Source organism: Lichenostomus cassidix, unplaced genomic scaffold (genome assembly GCF_008360975.1).
Source record: "Lichenostomus cassidix isolate B80296 unplaced genomic scaffold, HeHo_3.0 HiC_scaffold_47, whole genome shotgun sequence".
Taxonomy (NCBI): Eukaryota; Metazoa; Chordata; class Aves; order Passeriformes; family Meliphagidae; genus Lichenostomus; species Lichenostomus cassidix.
Window position 1 is genome coordinate 2154219 of NW_028147553.1, and position 11432 is coordinate 2165650.

Here is an 11432-nt window from a genome sequence, read left to right on the forward strand (position 1 = left end):
CTTCAAGTGGGGATGAAGCTGGAGACTTAAAGGCCTAAGTGCACTTAGGAAATGGCAAGTGGCTGGATTGTGGGGATTTGTCCCACGTGCCGCTAAACTCATGCATTGACTTTGGTTTTCTTTTTCGTAGCCAACTAAGGAGCTCACCAGCCATACCGGGGCCTTCCGAGAGAGCCGAGGCGGACTCCCTTTGCGTCCAGCGTGGATTCCCGTTGCCGGCCGTCTAAAAGAGAAGTTGGGGGCCATAACCCAGAGATGGGACGATAGCAGGGTAGCAGGCCGGAAATTCCCGTGAGAGATCTAAAAATTAGCTCAGGGAAAGAGATGTTCTCTGAGGGACTTCTTAGTAGAGCCAGAGGCGGCAGCAGCTTTACTTTGTTTGCAACCGTAAGGATGCACAGCACGGAGCAGTTCCAGTTTGTGTCACGTTGTCTGGCGTCTTTTGTCGTCTGCTCTGTCTTTGGGATGTCTCAGATCAATTGTCTCTGTCTGTTGTGCTTTATTGCGAGCGTCGGTTGGCATCTCTGGGTTCTCAAATATTTGCGCTTCTCGGTCCGATGCCAGCGTGATTTGTTCTTATTCTTGTCTCGGCCGTGTCTTGGAACCGCGTATTGGAAGCGTGGAGTCAGATGTGTTTTGAGGCCTTGTTCCCGGCTGTATTGCCATCCATCCTTTCCAGGTGTGAGTTGTAATGTCTTAGGGCTTGTAAGGATGCGTGGAGCGTTCTGAACGTAGCATTATCTCACAGCCATCTTGATCATTGTGACTGACCGTTCTTGTAACAGATTGCTGATGTTCCCCTTAGCTCATGCGTTGATGTTTGGCGTTCTTTTTTGTAGTAGACTAAGAGAGAGAACTGCCTGGTGACAGCAGGAACTTCCGAGATGTCAAGGTGTTCTTTGTCACCAGACACGGATTCACATCCCTGGATGTCTAAGGGATAAGTCAAGCACTATTACTCACAGAGGGGATGGAAGCCGGGTGCCAGGCTAGGACTCGCCGGGAGGGATTGTTGTATTAGCTTTGGACGTGGGGATGTCCAAAAAAGGGCCCCTTAGGTCACGTAAAGGGAGAGCCTGACTTCTGATGACGACGCAGAGTTGCGCAGGGCAGGGCGGTCCTGGTGTGTGTCGCATCGCTTGTCTACCGTGCGTTCCCTGTCTTTTGTGTGTCTTGCGTTGCATATCTTTTGCCTCACCCCTTCGAGGGGATTATCTAAAAGGCCAGGCCATCCTTACCATCTCTGATCTCCGTGTTCCTCGGCTTGGCGCCGATATCTTTGAACCTTCAATGCCCGAGCTCAGGTGTGCATCAGAATCTCTGCATCTCTTTAGAAGCATCGAGTCGGAAGCCTTTTACAGTCTTGTTCTAAGCCGTGTCGACAGCTGTACATGGCAGTGATCCATTATAGCAGGCTAGGACTTGTAAGGGTGTGTGGTCAGAATCTTGTCCCTATCTTCGTGATTCACGGGCTTCCATCTTTGCCATTTTGGCGAGCTTTTCGTAATGTGATCACGTTAGCATCTTCTGCCGGGGTTTTTTGGGCCTGGTTAGCTCACCGTCAGTCTCACCTGGGCCATCTCATTCCTCATCCTCTCGATCATTGCAGTCATCTCAGAGAGTTTTCTCTCATTGTCGTGTCCCCTTGTTGCACATCCTGTCTAATGTCTCTTTGTGTCTCTGTGTGTGTGTGTGTGTGTTTGTTTGGCCTGGAGCTGCAAGTACAGATGTGATGTACTTCGATCAGATAGGGGAGGTTGTAGTTTTTCAGTGTTTCAACGTGGTTTTTGGCACTTGAGAAACGATTCACCGAAGATCCCCATCTGTATCTGTGCTGGGAATGGTGAAAGTGCGGTGTTCCCAGTTATGGCGTGGGTGGCTGTTGTGGTGACGCCAGGTCAGGGCTTCCACTCTATCCCAAAGAGCGCCTACCTCCAGCCTGTGTGTCCCCTCAAAAGCAGGTACTGACTGTGTGCCTGTCCCCTTCAGCTCCTCAGCCCATGTGGCCTGTGTCCTGTCGTGGCCACCCTGAGCCCAAAGAGGCCCATGTGGTGCTCCCGGGCTTGTCACTTCCTGCTGGGATTGCTGTGGTACCCCCTGCTCTGCCTAATGTTACCCTCTGAAGCAGGGGCATCCCTCTGCTTCAGGAATGTCCGTCTGATGTGCCACAAATGAGGGGCACCCTGTAGTGTAGGTCTGCACGGGGGTCCCTCCTGCCTTCCCCGGTCTCCTGGCAGGAAGGATACCGCAAAGCGCTGACCCCCCGTGACAGCATAAAAGGTCCTAGTTTCACTAAGCAGCCTGACATCCCCCCAGCCATCAGCAGAGGCAAGCTGAGACCAGACCACTTGTTTGGCAAGAAGTTGCCAGAACCTTTCTCTCTTCCCCATATTCCCTATGATCATGGCGTGGTCCCTGTGAGAAAGTCAGGGGATTAGTGAAGGAATCAGGGGCTTCCTTGTTGAAGAGGAGCCTAGCCCCTTCCAATGGCTGCAGACCAGGGGGGTCAGTTGGATCCAAATATTCCAGCACTGGGGCCACAGCAGCACCTAGCTCTGGACCTTCTCCTGCCATCTGGGAGTCTCTGTCATCCTCCAGCACTGACACCCTGAGCGTGGACCCCCAGAACCACATGAGGGCGTTTGGAGGAGTCACGGTGGCGCCCCCTTCCTGCCCCCAGCCTGATGCCCATGCTGGTACCTGCCACATTCATTGTCCTGGCAGAGCCTCGGTGGGTCTGGACAGCACGCTGGCACCAAACATGTCCTCCCCCAAAACGGGGTGTCCCACACTTTGAAGTGAGAGCAAGAAGCTGGAGATGCTGGGAGAGGCAGTGGGAGTACTGGAAGGGAGAAAGGTGTGGGAGGCAGAGCCGGGACAAAGGAGGAGATGTCACAGAGACACGGGGATATGGGGAGGGGGTGCACGGCTTGAGGGGATTGCCCATGTTGTCACCCCCGGGGGTGTGAGAGTTTGTCCAGGGTGGGATGGGGCTGTAGTGGTGAACCCCAAGTGAGATGGGGGTGATCCCATGGGACGTGGGCAGAGTCCCAGCTTGTCTGGCTACCCCATCCATTGTTAACGCAGCATGGCAGTAGAGCCCAATGTCAGCCCAAGACAGGTGTGGCCCCCCCTTCCCCATTGCAGAGTCCCACGCAAACCTTATAAAATCGGGAGCGCACGTCTAGACCTGACAGCTGTGCTGGTGCCCAGGGCAGAACTTGGCATCACGGGGCCGAGGGTGTTGTGGAGGGGCTGGGGGGCCCTGGCCCCTCAGCTCTATCCAAGGATGACTGAGAGATGCTCGGGGCAGGGCCTGATCCAGCCCCCTGTGCCCCAGAGTCCCACCTAAAATAAAAAAAATGTAGAGTAAGCATTTTTATCGCGGGCAAGTGCCTGTCAACATAGTGGTGAAGATTGTGTAGAGCCCCTGTGCTGTCAGACACTCCCCAAGATCTGTCTTCCAGGTAGAGAGAAGGGCATGTGGCTGCCATCATTGTTTTGGGCAAAGAACACTTTTTAGCTGGTTATCGGTTTTGCATCCTTTGATATCATTGCTGCAATATTTGTTTATATTTGGTGCCCTGAACAAGCACTTCCAGCTGTCATGCTGGGTAGTGAAAAATTAAAAGCAGTGCAAAGAAATTATTTCCATGATTGATACCAATATAGCTTGCTGTCCCTAATCCCACCAAACAGGTTTCTACAAAGGTTCAAATGGTCAGGTTTTCCCTTTCACAAAGCCCTACTGAAGTGAGTGAGGTAACACACATGTGATGTACTGTATCTTCTGTGTTGTTATTAAGCCTTGCCAGATGGTTTTGATTAGGTCAAGTTGCATTTGCAAGTGTGTCCATGACAGGAGGGTGGAGATGTTTCCAACCTGTGGAAAAGAGCCATTGTTCCATGCCAGGTGCCCAGAGCCAAATGTGGGATTCTGCATCCTAAAATTGTGAAAATGGCAGTATTTCTGCCGGACTAAAGCTGCCAGGAACTAGGCCTGTGGTTGGCCTTGGAGTCCTGGGATCCTTGTCCAAACTCTGTGCAAGGCTGTAGGGTGGAAATATTTCCTACCTGTTGAAAGGAGACACCAGTTAAAGCCAGGTTCTGTTTTGGGATGAGTGAGCAGCAGGAAGAGGGAGAGAGAACACGCTGCTGATCCATCAGGGAAACCTTTCCAGGTAAGATATGTCAGAGTCCTATTTTAAAGACTCAATATACCCTCTGTTTCTTACGGCAAGTAAGAAAAATAGCTCTATGGTGTGCTCCTGCTAAGTTCTAAACAAATGAGCAGTGAAGCTGCTGACATTTAAACTGAAGTGCTTTCAGCAGGCCTTGAGAAGGATCCCATCAGACTGCAGTGTATTTGGATAACCTAATACAACCAGTGTGCTGACCAGAGATGTGCTAAATGCACCAAGGAAAGCAAAGTGTTGCTCAGGTGTTTTGGTCACAGCAACGTGAGTTAAACCACACAGAACACTTCCAGCAGAAGTGTGGCCTGGGCTGCTTGCACATTGAGACTGAATGATTATACAACCGCTACCTCCGAACTCTTTCTTTGAGCCTCTTCCTTGCTTCCCTCTGACCTGGCTGACTGGAACAGCACGTGGAACAGATACTGACAAGCACCCGCCATCTGAGCTGTGCAGCGCTTCCTACTCAGGCTGAGCTAAACCCTCTGAACCGTCTCGCAGTGTGTCACGTAGGGCACAGGGGAGGAAGGGGAATGCAGTTATCCTTCCCTCCCCAGAATGAGACATGAGCTTCCTTGAAGATGGCATTTAAAGGATCAGTAAAGCTGTATTTTTTTCTTAGGCCATTTCAAATTTCTGTACGTGGACATTTCAGGAGGTGCAATTCAGTAAGGCTCTCGGAACTGAGCCACATGAATCAGGTTTAATGCTAAAGTGAATTTCAGTAGGCTGTGCATGGGTTAAACAGCCTACATACAGGAAAAATATATGTTCAGGTCTAAGGCTGAATGTGCTATTTAGTGTCCAGTATTTAATAAAAAATTTGGAAAAATGTTTTGAAATCAGCAGAGCCAAATTTGTAATCTAAGAAGCGGTAGCACCATCATCCAAACCCCCTAAGTTTTTAACAGTTTAAAGTGATGCTGGATTGAAATAGATACAGGCTTGATGTGCCAATTTTTCTATCTATTCAGCCAGATTTTAAAAACATGGAAAATGTTCTCCGAGGTAAAGTACTTCATGAACTTTTTATTTCTACCCAGACCTGGAAGTTTGTACGGCGCCAGACCGGCATCTTCTGGCTGGATTCTGTGACATGGTGACCAAGATGGAGAAGCAGCACTTCACAAGTCCTTCCTGAGCACTGGCAATTGCAGTCTTTTAAATTTGTTGTCCATTTATGATTGTCATCTTCCAGCCAGTAAGAAAAGTATCAGGATGTAAGGAATTTAGGGAATGAAATGGAAATAAAATAGAAGGGGGATGAAAGCAAAAGGCCAGTGGTAAATATTCTGTGGGAAACTGTGCCTATGCATGAGAGAGAGAAAGAAGCAGCAGTTTCCTGAATGAAGTCACAGAAGACAATTCCCAGTGCCTACTTCTAGCTGAGTGTGCACATTTACTATGATGTAACAGAGCAATTGTAATTCCCAGGACCCTGCTTTGCAAATGCAGAAATGTCCCAAAAGCTCGAAATCCAGGTTTTTAATTTTGATCAGGCGCTTAAAGTACTCACCCGTAGCGCGGGGTCCCGATTTGTTCCGTACAAAAGATGGCGGCGGCCGGAAAAGCATAGGCGCGCCCATTAATATGGCGGCGCCCGTTTCGCACATGCGCGGTGCACTGGACTACCAAAATGGCGGCCGCGAAGTCCTGACCCCGAAAACGGCGATTTGGCTGCTTGGCGGGCTTCCCCGGCGCTGCGGACAGGTGCGGAGAGGTCTTTGGGGGCGGGTGTGCGCGCTGCGGTTCGGCGGGGCCGCCATTTTGTCCCGAAAGCGATCGGCAAATTCCGGTTTTTTCCCACCGCTCGCGCGGTTGCCGCCGCCCGTGGGCGACGCGGACAGTATAGAGGACGCCCCTGCAGCTGTTTGCTGAGTGCATAAATGTCCCAAAAGCGCGAAATACGAGTTTTTAATTTCGATCAGGCGCTTAAAGTAGTCACCTATAGCGCGGGGTCCTGATTTGTTCCGTACAAAAGATGGCGGCGGCCGGAGAAGCATAGGCGCGTCCATTAATATGGCGGCGCCCCTATTTCGCACATGCGCAGTGCACTGACTACCAAAATGGCGTCGGCATCATTCGCACATGCGCATTGCAGTGAACTACCAAAATGGCGTCGGCATCATTCGCACATGCGCAGTGCAGTGAACTACCAAAATGGCGTCGGCATCATTCGCACATGCGCAGTGCAGTGAACTACCAAAATGGCGTCGGCATCATTCGCACATGCGCAGTGCAGTAAACTACCAAAATGGCGTCGGCATCATTCGCACATGCGCAGTGTAGTGAACTACCAAAATGGCGTCGGCATCATTCGCACATGCGCAGTGCAGTGAACTACCAAAATGGCGTCGGCATCATTCGCACATGCGCAGTGCAGTCAACTAACAAAATGGCGTCGGCATCGTTCGCACATGCGCAGTGCAGTAAACTACCAAAATGGCGTCGGCATCGTTCGCACATGCGCAGTGCAGTGAACTATCAAAATGGCGTCGGCATCGTTCGCACATGCGCAGTGTAGTGAACTACCAAAATGGCGTCGGCATCATTTGCACATGCGTAGTGCAGTAGAATGCCAAAATGGCGTCGGCATCGTTCGCACATGCGCGGTGCATTGGACTACCAAAATGGCGTCGGCATCGTTCGCACATGCGCAGTGTTGCCGAGTTCAAAAAGGGCGGCCGCGGGGTCTTCTCTGAGGCAATATGCGTCTACTGTGCCGCCTGAACAAAATGCGGAGTCCGAGGGTGCCACCGCAGCATTTTCCGCGCTTTGCGGGCTTCTGCTGAAGCGTGCGGTGCTGTGGACGGCGCGGGGGGCTGGCGGGATCCGCGTGTGCCGGGGCGGGCACCGGCGCGGTCGACTATATGGCCCCCCCCCGCCTCTCCCGGTTCCTTAAAAGGGGCCCTCGGCACGCAGCGGATGGCGGCGGCGGCGGCGACACAGGTCGGGGCGGGGGCGGAGGGGGGCTGACCCGGCGGCCCCCAGCCCGGGGAGGGAGAGCGGCGCCGCCGGCTCGGGGCCCCGCGGGACACCACTCCCCACGGACCGCTCCGAAAATGGGGTGCCGTCCAGCATGATAATCCTTTATCCCCTATCGTTGGCTTATATGCCAAAAAAAAAAAAAAAAGTGTAAAAATGTGTAGTCCTATCTCTTTAACTGCACCCAGCCGCAGAAAAAAACGCGAGTTGTTTTGAAAACATTTTCTCCAAGCCTTGCTCCGGGGGAGGATTCGTCGCCCGGCAGAAACTGCGTGCTGGACAAAGGTCAGGGTGAGCTCTATTCCCGTTTTTTCCATTCTTCTTCTTTTTCCTCGTTTGGACCCCTTCTCTTCGATCTGCTTTACCACCCGGAGACCCAAAAAAGCCAAAAAACAGCAGAGCTCTCCAGAAAGCTCCACCCGGCCCCGGGTGGGGGGCGAAAAAGAGAAAAACTGCGTCTGAAAAAAAGACTTTTTAATCAAGTTAAATAACTGCCTTTCACCTTGTTTTTTCCCCTTCCCCTGTGCCTTATAAGGCACTCTGCGTAATTTTATTAAATAAATAATTTTTTCTTCACTTCCATCTAAAAAATTCTGTTAAAAGTAAAAAAAAAAGTGTCAAAACCCTTCACTCTCAAAAAAAGGAAAATCTTATCATTAACCCGGGACATATTTGGCGCCCAACTTACGGGGCCTTAATTACTTGTTCTACACCTTTTATAAAATTAAAAAAAGTAAAAAAAACCCCGAATAATTACATTCTAGTTTTAAACGCTTGATATTAAATTACAACCATCAATAATCACTATGCTGTTTGATAAAAAATTATTTAATATAATACTGTCTGTTTAGCACATAAATTTATTTCCCTACCAACAAGTAAAAACAATCCTGTCCCTAATGTATAATTTCCACCAATCAGAGACACAACTCCAACTTGTTATAGTAATGTGTGTAATACTAACAATCTGTAACAAAATATGAAAAACAGTTAAAGATGTACATGCTCTGTTAATTTCCTCCTCTAGTTTTAGTAACCTGTTTTAGAGTTTTATTAATAATATTACCCAACCTGTTAAAAAAGTAGAGAGTGAAACTTCCTAACTCCTCACCCATCTCTTTCCCTTTAAATCTAGTATATCAACTTTTAAAAATATTCAATTTTTCCTAAATGTTAAAAAAACCATTAACTTAATTATACAAATACTTTACCTAAAAATTTCCATGTATATAATATTCAATTTTACCAAAATAAAAACTAAAAAAAAAACTAAACAAAAACAAACACCTAATCCAAATAGAAAAAAATTAAATAATATAAAATATAAAAAAACATAAATAAAACTTTAAAAAAATTCTCTAATCCAATAAACTAAAAATTTCCCCCTAAACAAATCCCAAAACCAACTAAAGTAAAAAAATATCTAAAAAAAAATACAAAAACAACTACAATACAATATATTAAACCCTAACATATACTTATCATACACTATCAGATATTATAAAACAAAAAATAAAAAAACCTAAACCAATAACAATTACTCCTATTACAAAAAACAAAAAAACCCAATTTAAAACTAATCACCCAAATAACAATAGGGAGGGACCCTCAAAACCAACAACTAAATCAAAAATCATTATTAAATCCATAAATATAAAAAACCTTCACAACCTAAAAAAAAATTATATCCAACAAAATAATAAATCTATAATTAATTAATTAATCCATCTTTAAAATACTACAAACAATATTACACTTCTAAATCCTACTAAAACAAAACATTTAAAAACTATATCACGTAACCCAAATATCAACCAAACTATACAAAATAGACCTAACTACAACAACCTCTAAAAACGAACTATCAAAACTACAAAAAAAAATACCTACATCCCAACAATCTCTGTTCACAACAAACTCAATAAAAAACTATAAAACAAAAAATTCAACGCTTAAAAAAAAAAAGTAATAAAAATTATCTTCTCAAAAAACATAACAAACCCAAATCCAACTATAAACCCAAATAAAATAAAATATACACCTATAATATAACAAAAACTCCTAAAACTTAAACCATCAAAATATACTTCTACTTTAACCATTATAAAACAAAATAACAAACATAAAACTATACATAATATAACAAAAAAACTCCAAACATATACAAATATCATACATAACCCAATAAATACAAAAATCTCAACTATAAAAACAAATCTACAAAAACTAAAAAATAAAATAAAAAAAATCATAAAAAACTCAATAAAAAAATTAAAAACAACCTTCTCCAAATCTCAAAAATACAAACCAAAAATTCTACTACCCCACGCAAACACTCCTCAGCTATAAAAACTAAATATATCCCTCAACATAAATTATAATATTTCCTATATAACAATAAAAAAAACATAAACAAATAAAATAAACAACCCACTGCTATCCTAACACAACAAATACGTAAATTAAAAAAAAACAAAACTAAAAAAAAAACTCCACCAAAAAAAAAATAACTCTACTCAATATATCTAATTCCCTTAAAAAAACCTCTAACACAAATACCCACCATAATTAAAAAAACCCTACCTCTAACCAAATGAAAACCAAAAAACCCAAATTTTTTAAACAGTATAAATTCAATAACCTAACACATCAAAACCACAAAAATACAAAACTTTAATTAACACTAATACACAATACACAATAATACCATCACAACATATAAAAACAAAACCTATTTCTATTTCCAACATTACAAAAAAATCACAAAACTTAACCCTCGTAAAAACTAAAATAAACCTAACTAAAAAAAAATAAAAAAACCATTCCATTATAACTAACCCAAAAACTCCATATATTTTAAATATAAACTTCCTCCAAAATAAATATTTCAAAAACCCAAAAAAACTCAAATAAACATTTAAAATAACTACTGTAAAAACAAAAAACATAAAACAATTAAACACCTTACCTAAACTATCAAAAAACCCATCTACAATAAAACTCCTAAAAAAAAAAAAACCAACAAATACCAATTACAACCTCAATTATACACCGCCAACAATACCAAACAACTCGTAATACTGTAATTCCCATTCACAAACTAATCCATAAACTAAAAAACCAAAAAATAATCAACAAAACCCATTCATCCTTTAACAACCCCATCTAACCTATACAAAAATCTAAAAAAAAATAAAAATTAACTATAAACTATCATACCTTAAATAAAATAACTCCACCTCTAAATACTACTATACCAAACATACTAAAACTCCAATATAAACTAAAATCCAAAGCAACAAAATAATATACTACTATTAACATTACAAATACATTTTTCTCCATTCCTCTAACAACAAAATACAAACCTCAATTTACTTTCACCTAAAAAAACATACAATACACCTAAAACCAATTACCCCAAAAATAAAAACACAATCCCACCATTTATCATAAACTAATCCAAACTACATTAAAAAAAAAATAAAACTCCAAAACATTTACAATACATTAATAACATCATTATATAAAAAAACACAACAAAAAAAATTAAAAAAAAAAATCCAAATTCTCCTAAAAACCAATTTCACTGTAAAAAAAACAAAATCAAAAAACCTACCAAAAAAATCCAATTCCTAAAAATAAAATAACAAAATAAACAACATCAAATTCCTACTAAAATTATCAATAAAATCATCACAATATCCCCCCAACCAACAAAAAAAACCCCACAAACTTTCCTAAAAACTATAAACTTTTAAAAAATACACATCCCTGAGTACAGCCAAATCATAAATCCTCTCTACCTAATTACCCATAAAAAAATAATTTCCACTAAAACCCTAAACAACAAACCTTCACCCAAATCAAACAAAAAATTACTCATACAATAACCCTTAACCCAATCAAAACAAAACCAAAAGTAAAAAATGTACTTTACTCTACAACTAAAAACCATAACCTATCCTAAAACCTTTAACAAAAAATGCCTAATAAAACCCAAAACCAACCACTAAAATTTTAAAACCAAAATTACAAAAAATCTAAAACCAACTACACCCCAACAAAAAAAAATCCTAACAACATATAAAAAAATCCAAACTACCTCAAAAATAATTAACACAAAAACACAACTCCTCCTAACACCTCAACTACCAATACTAAAATAAATATTTAGAACAAAAATTCCCTCTACTCATCATACCACCAATAGCACATAAAGCAAATAAATTACCCTTATCACACAGCGCA

General features: G+C 43.0%; 1 protein-coding gene across 32 annotated transcripts in view; it reads left to right on the plus strand.

The window, feature by feature from the left end:
- Window positions 1-11432, plus strand: part of LOC146422092 (uncharacterized) — a 540861-nt gene that overhangs the window by 479420 nt on the left and 50009 nt on the right. The window lies entirely within an intron of this gene.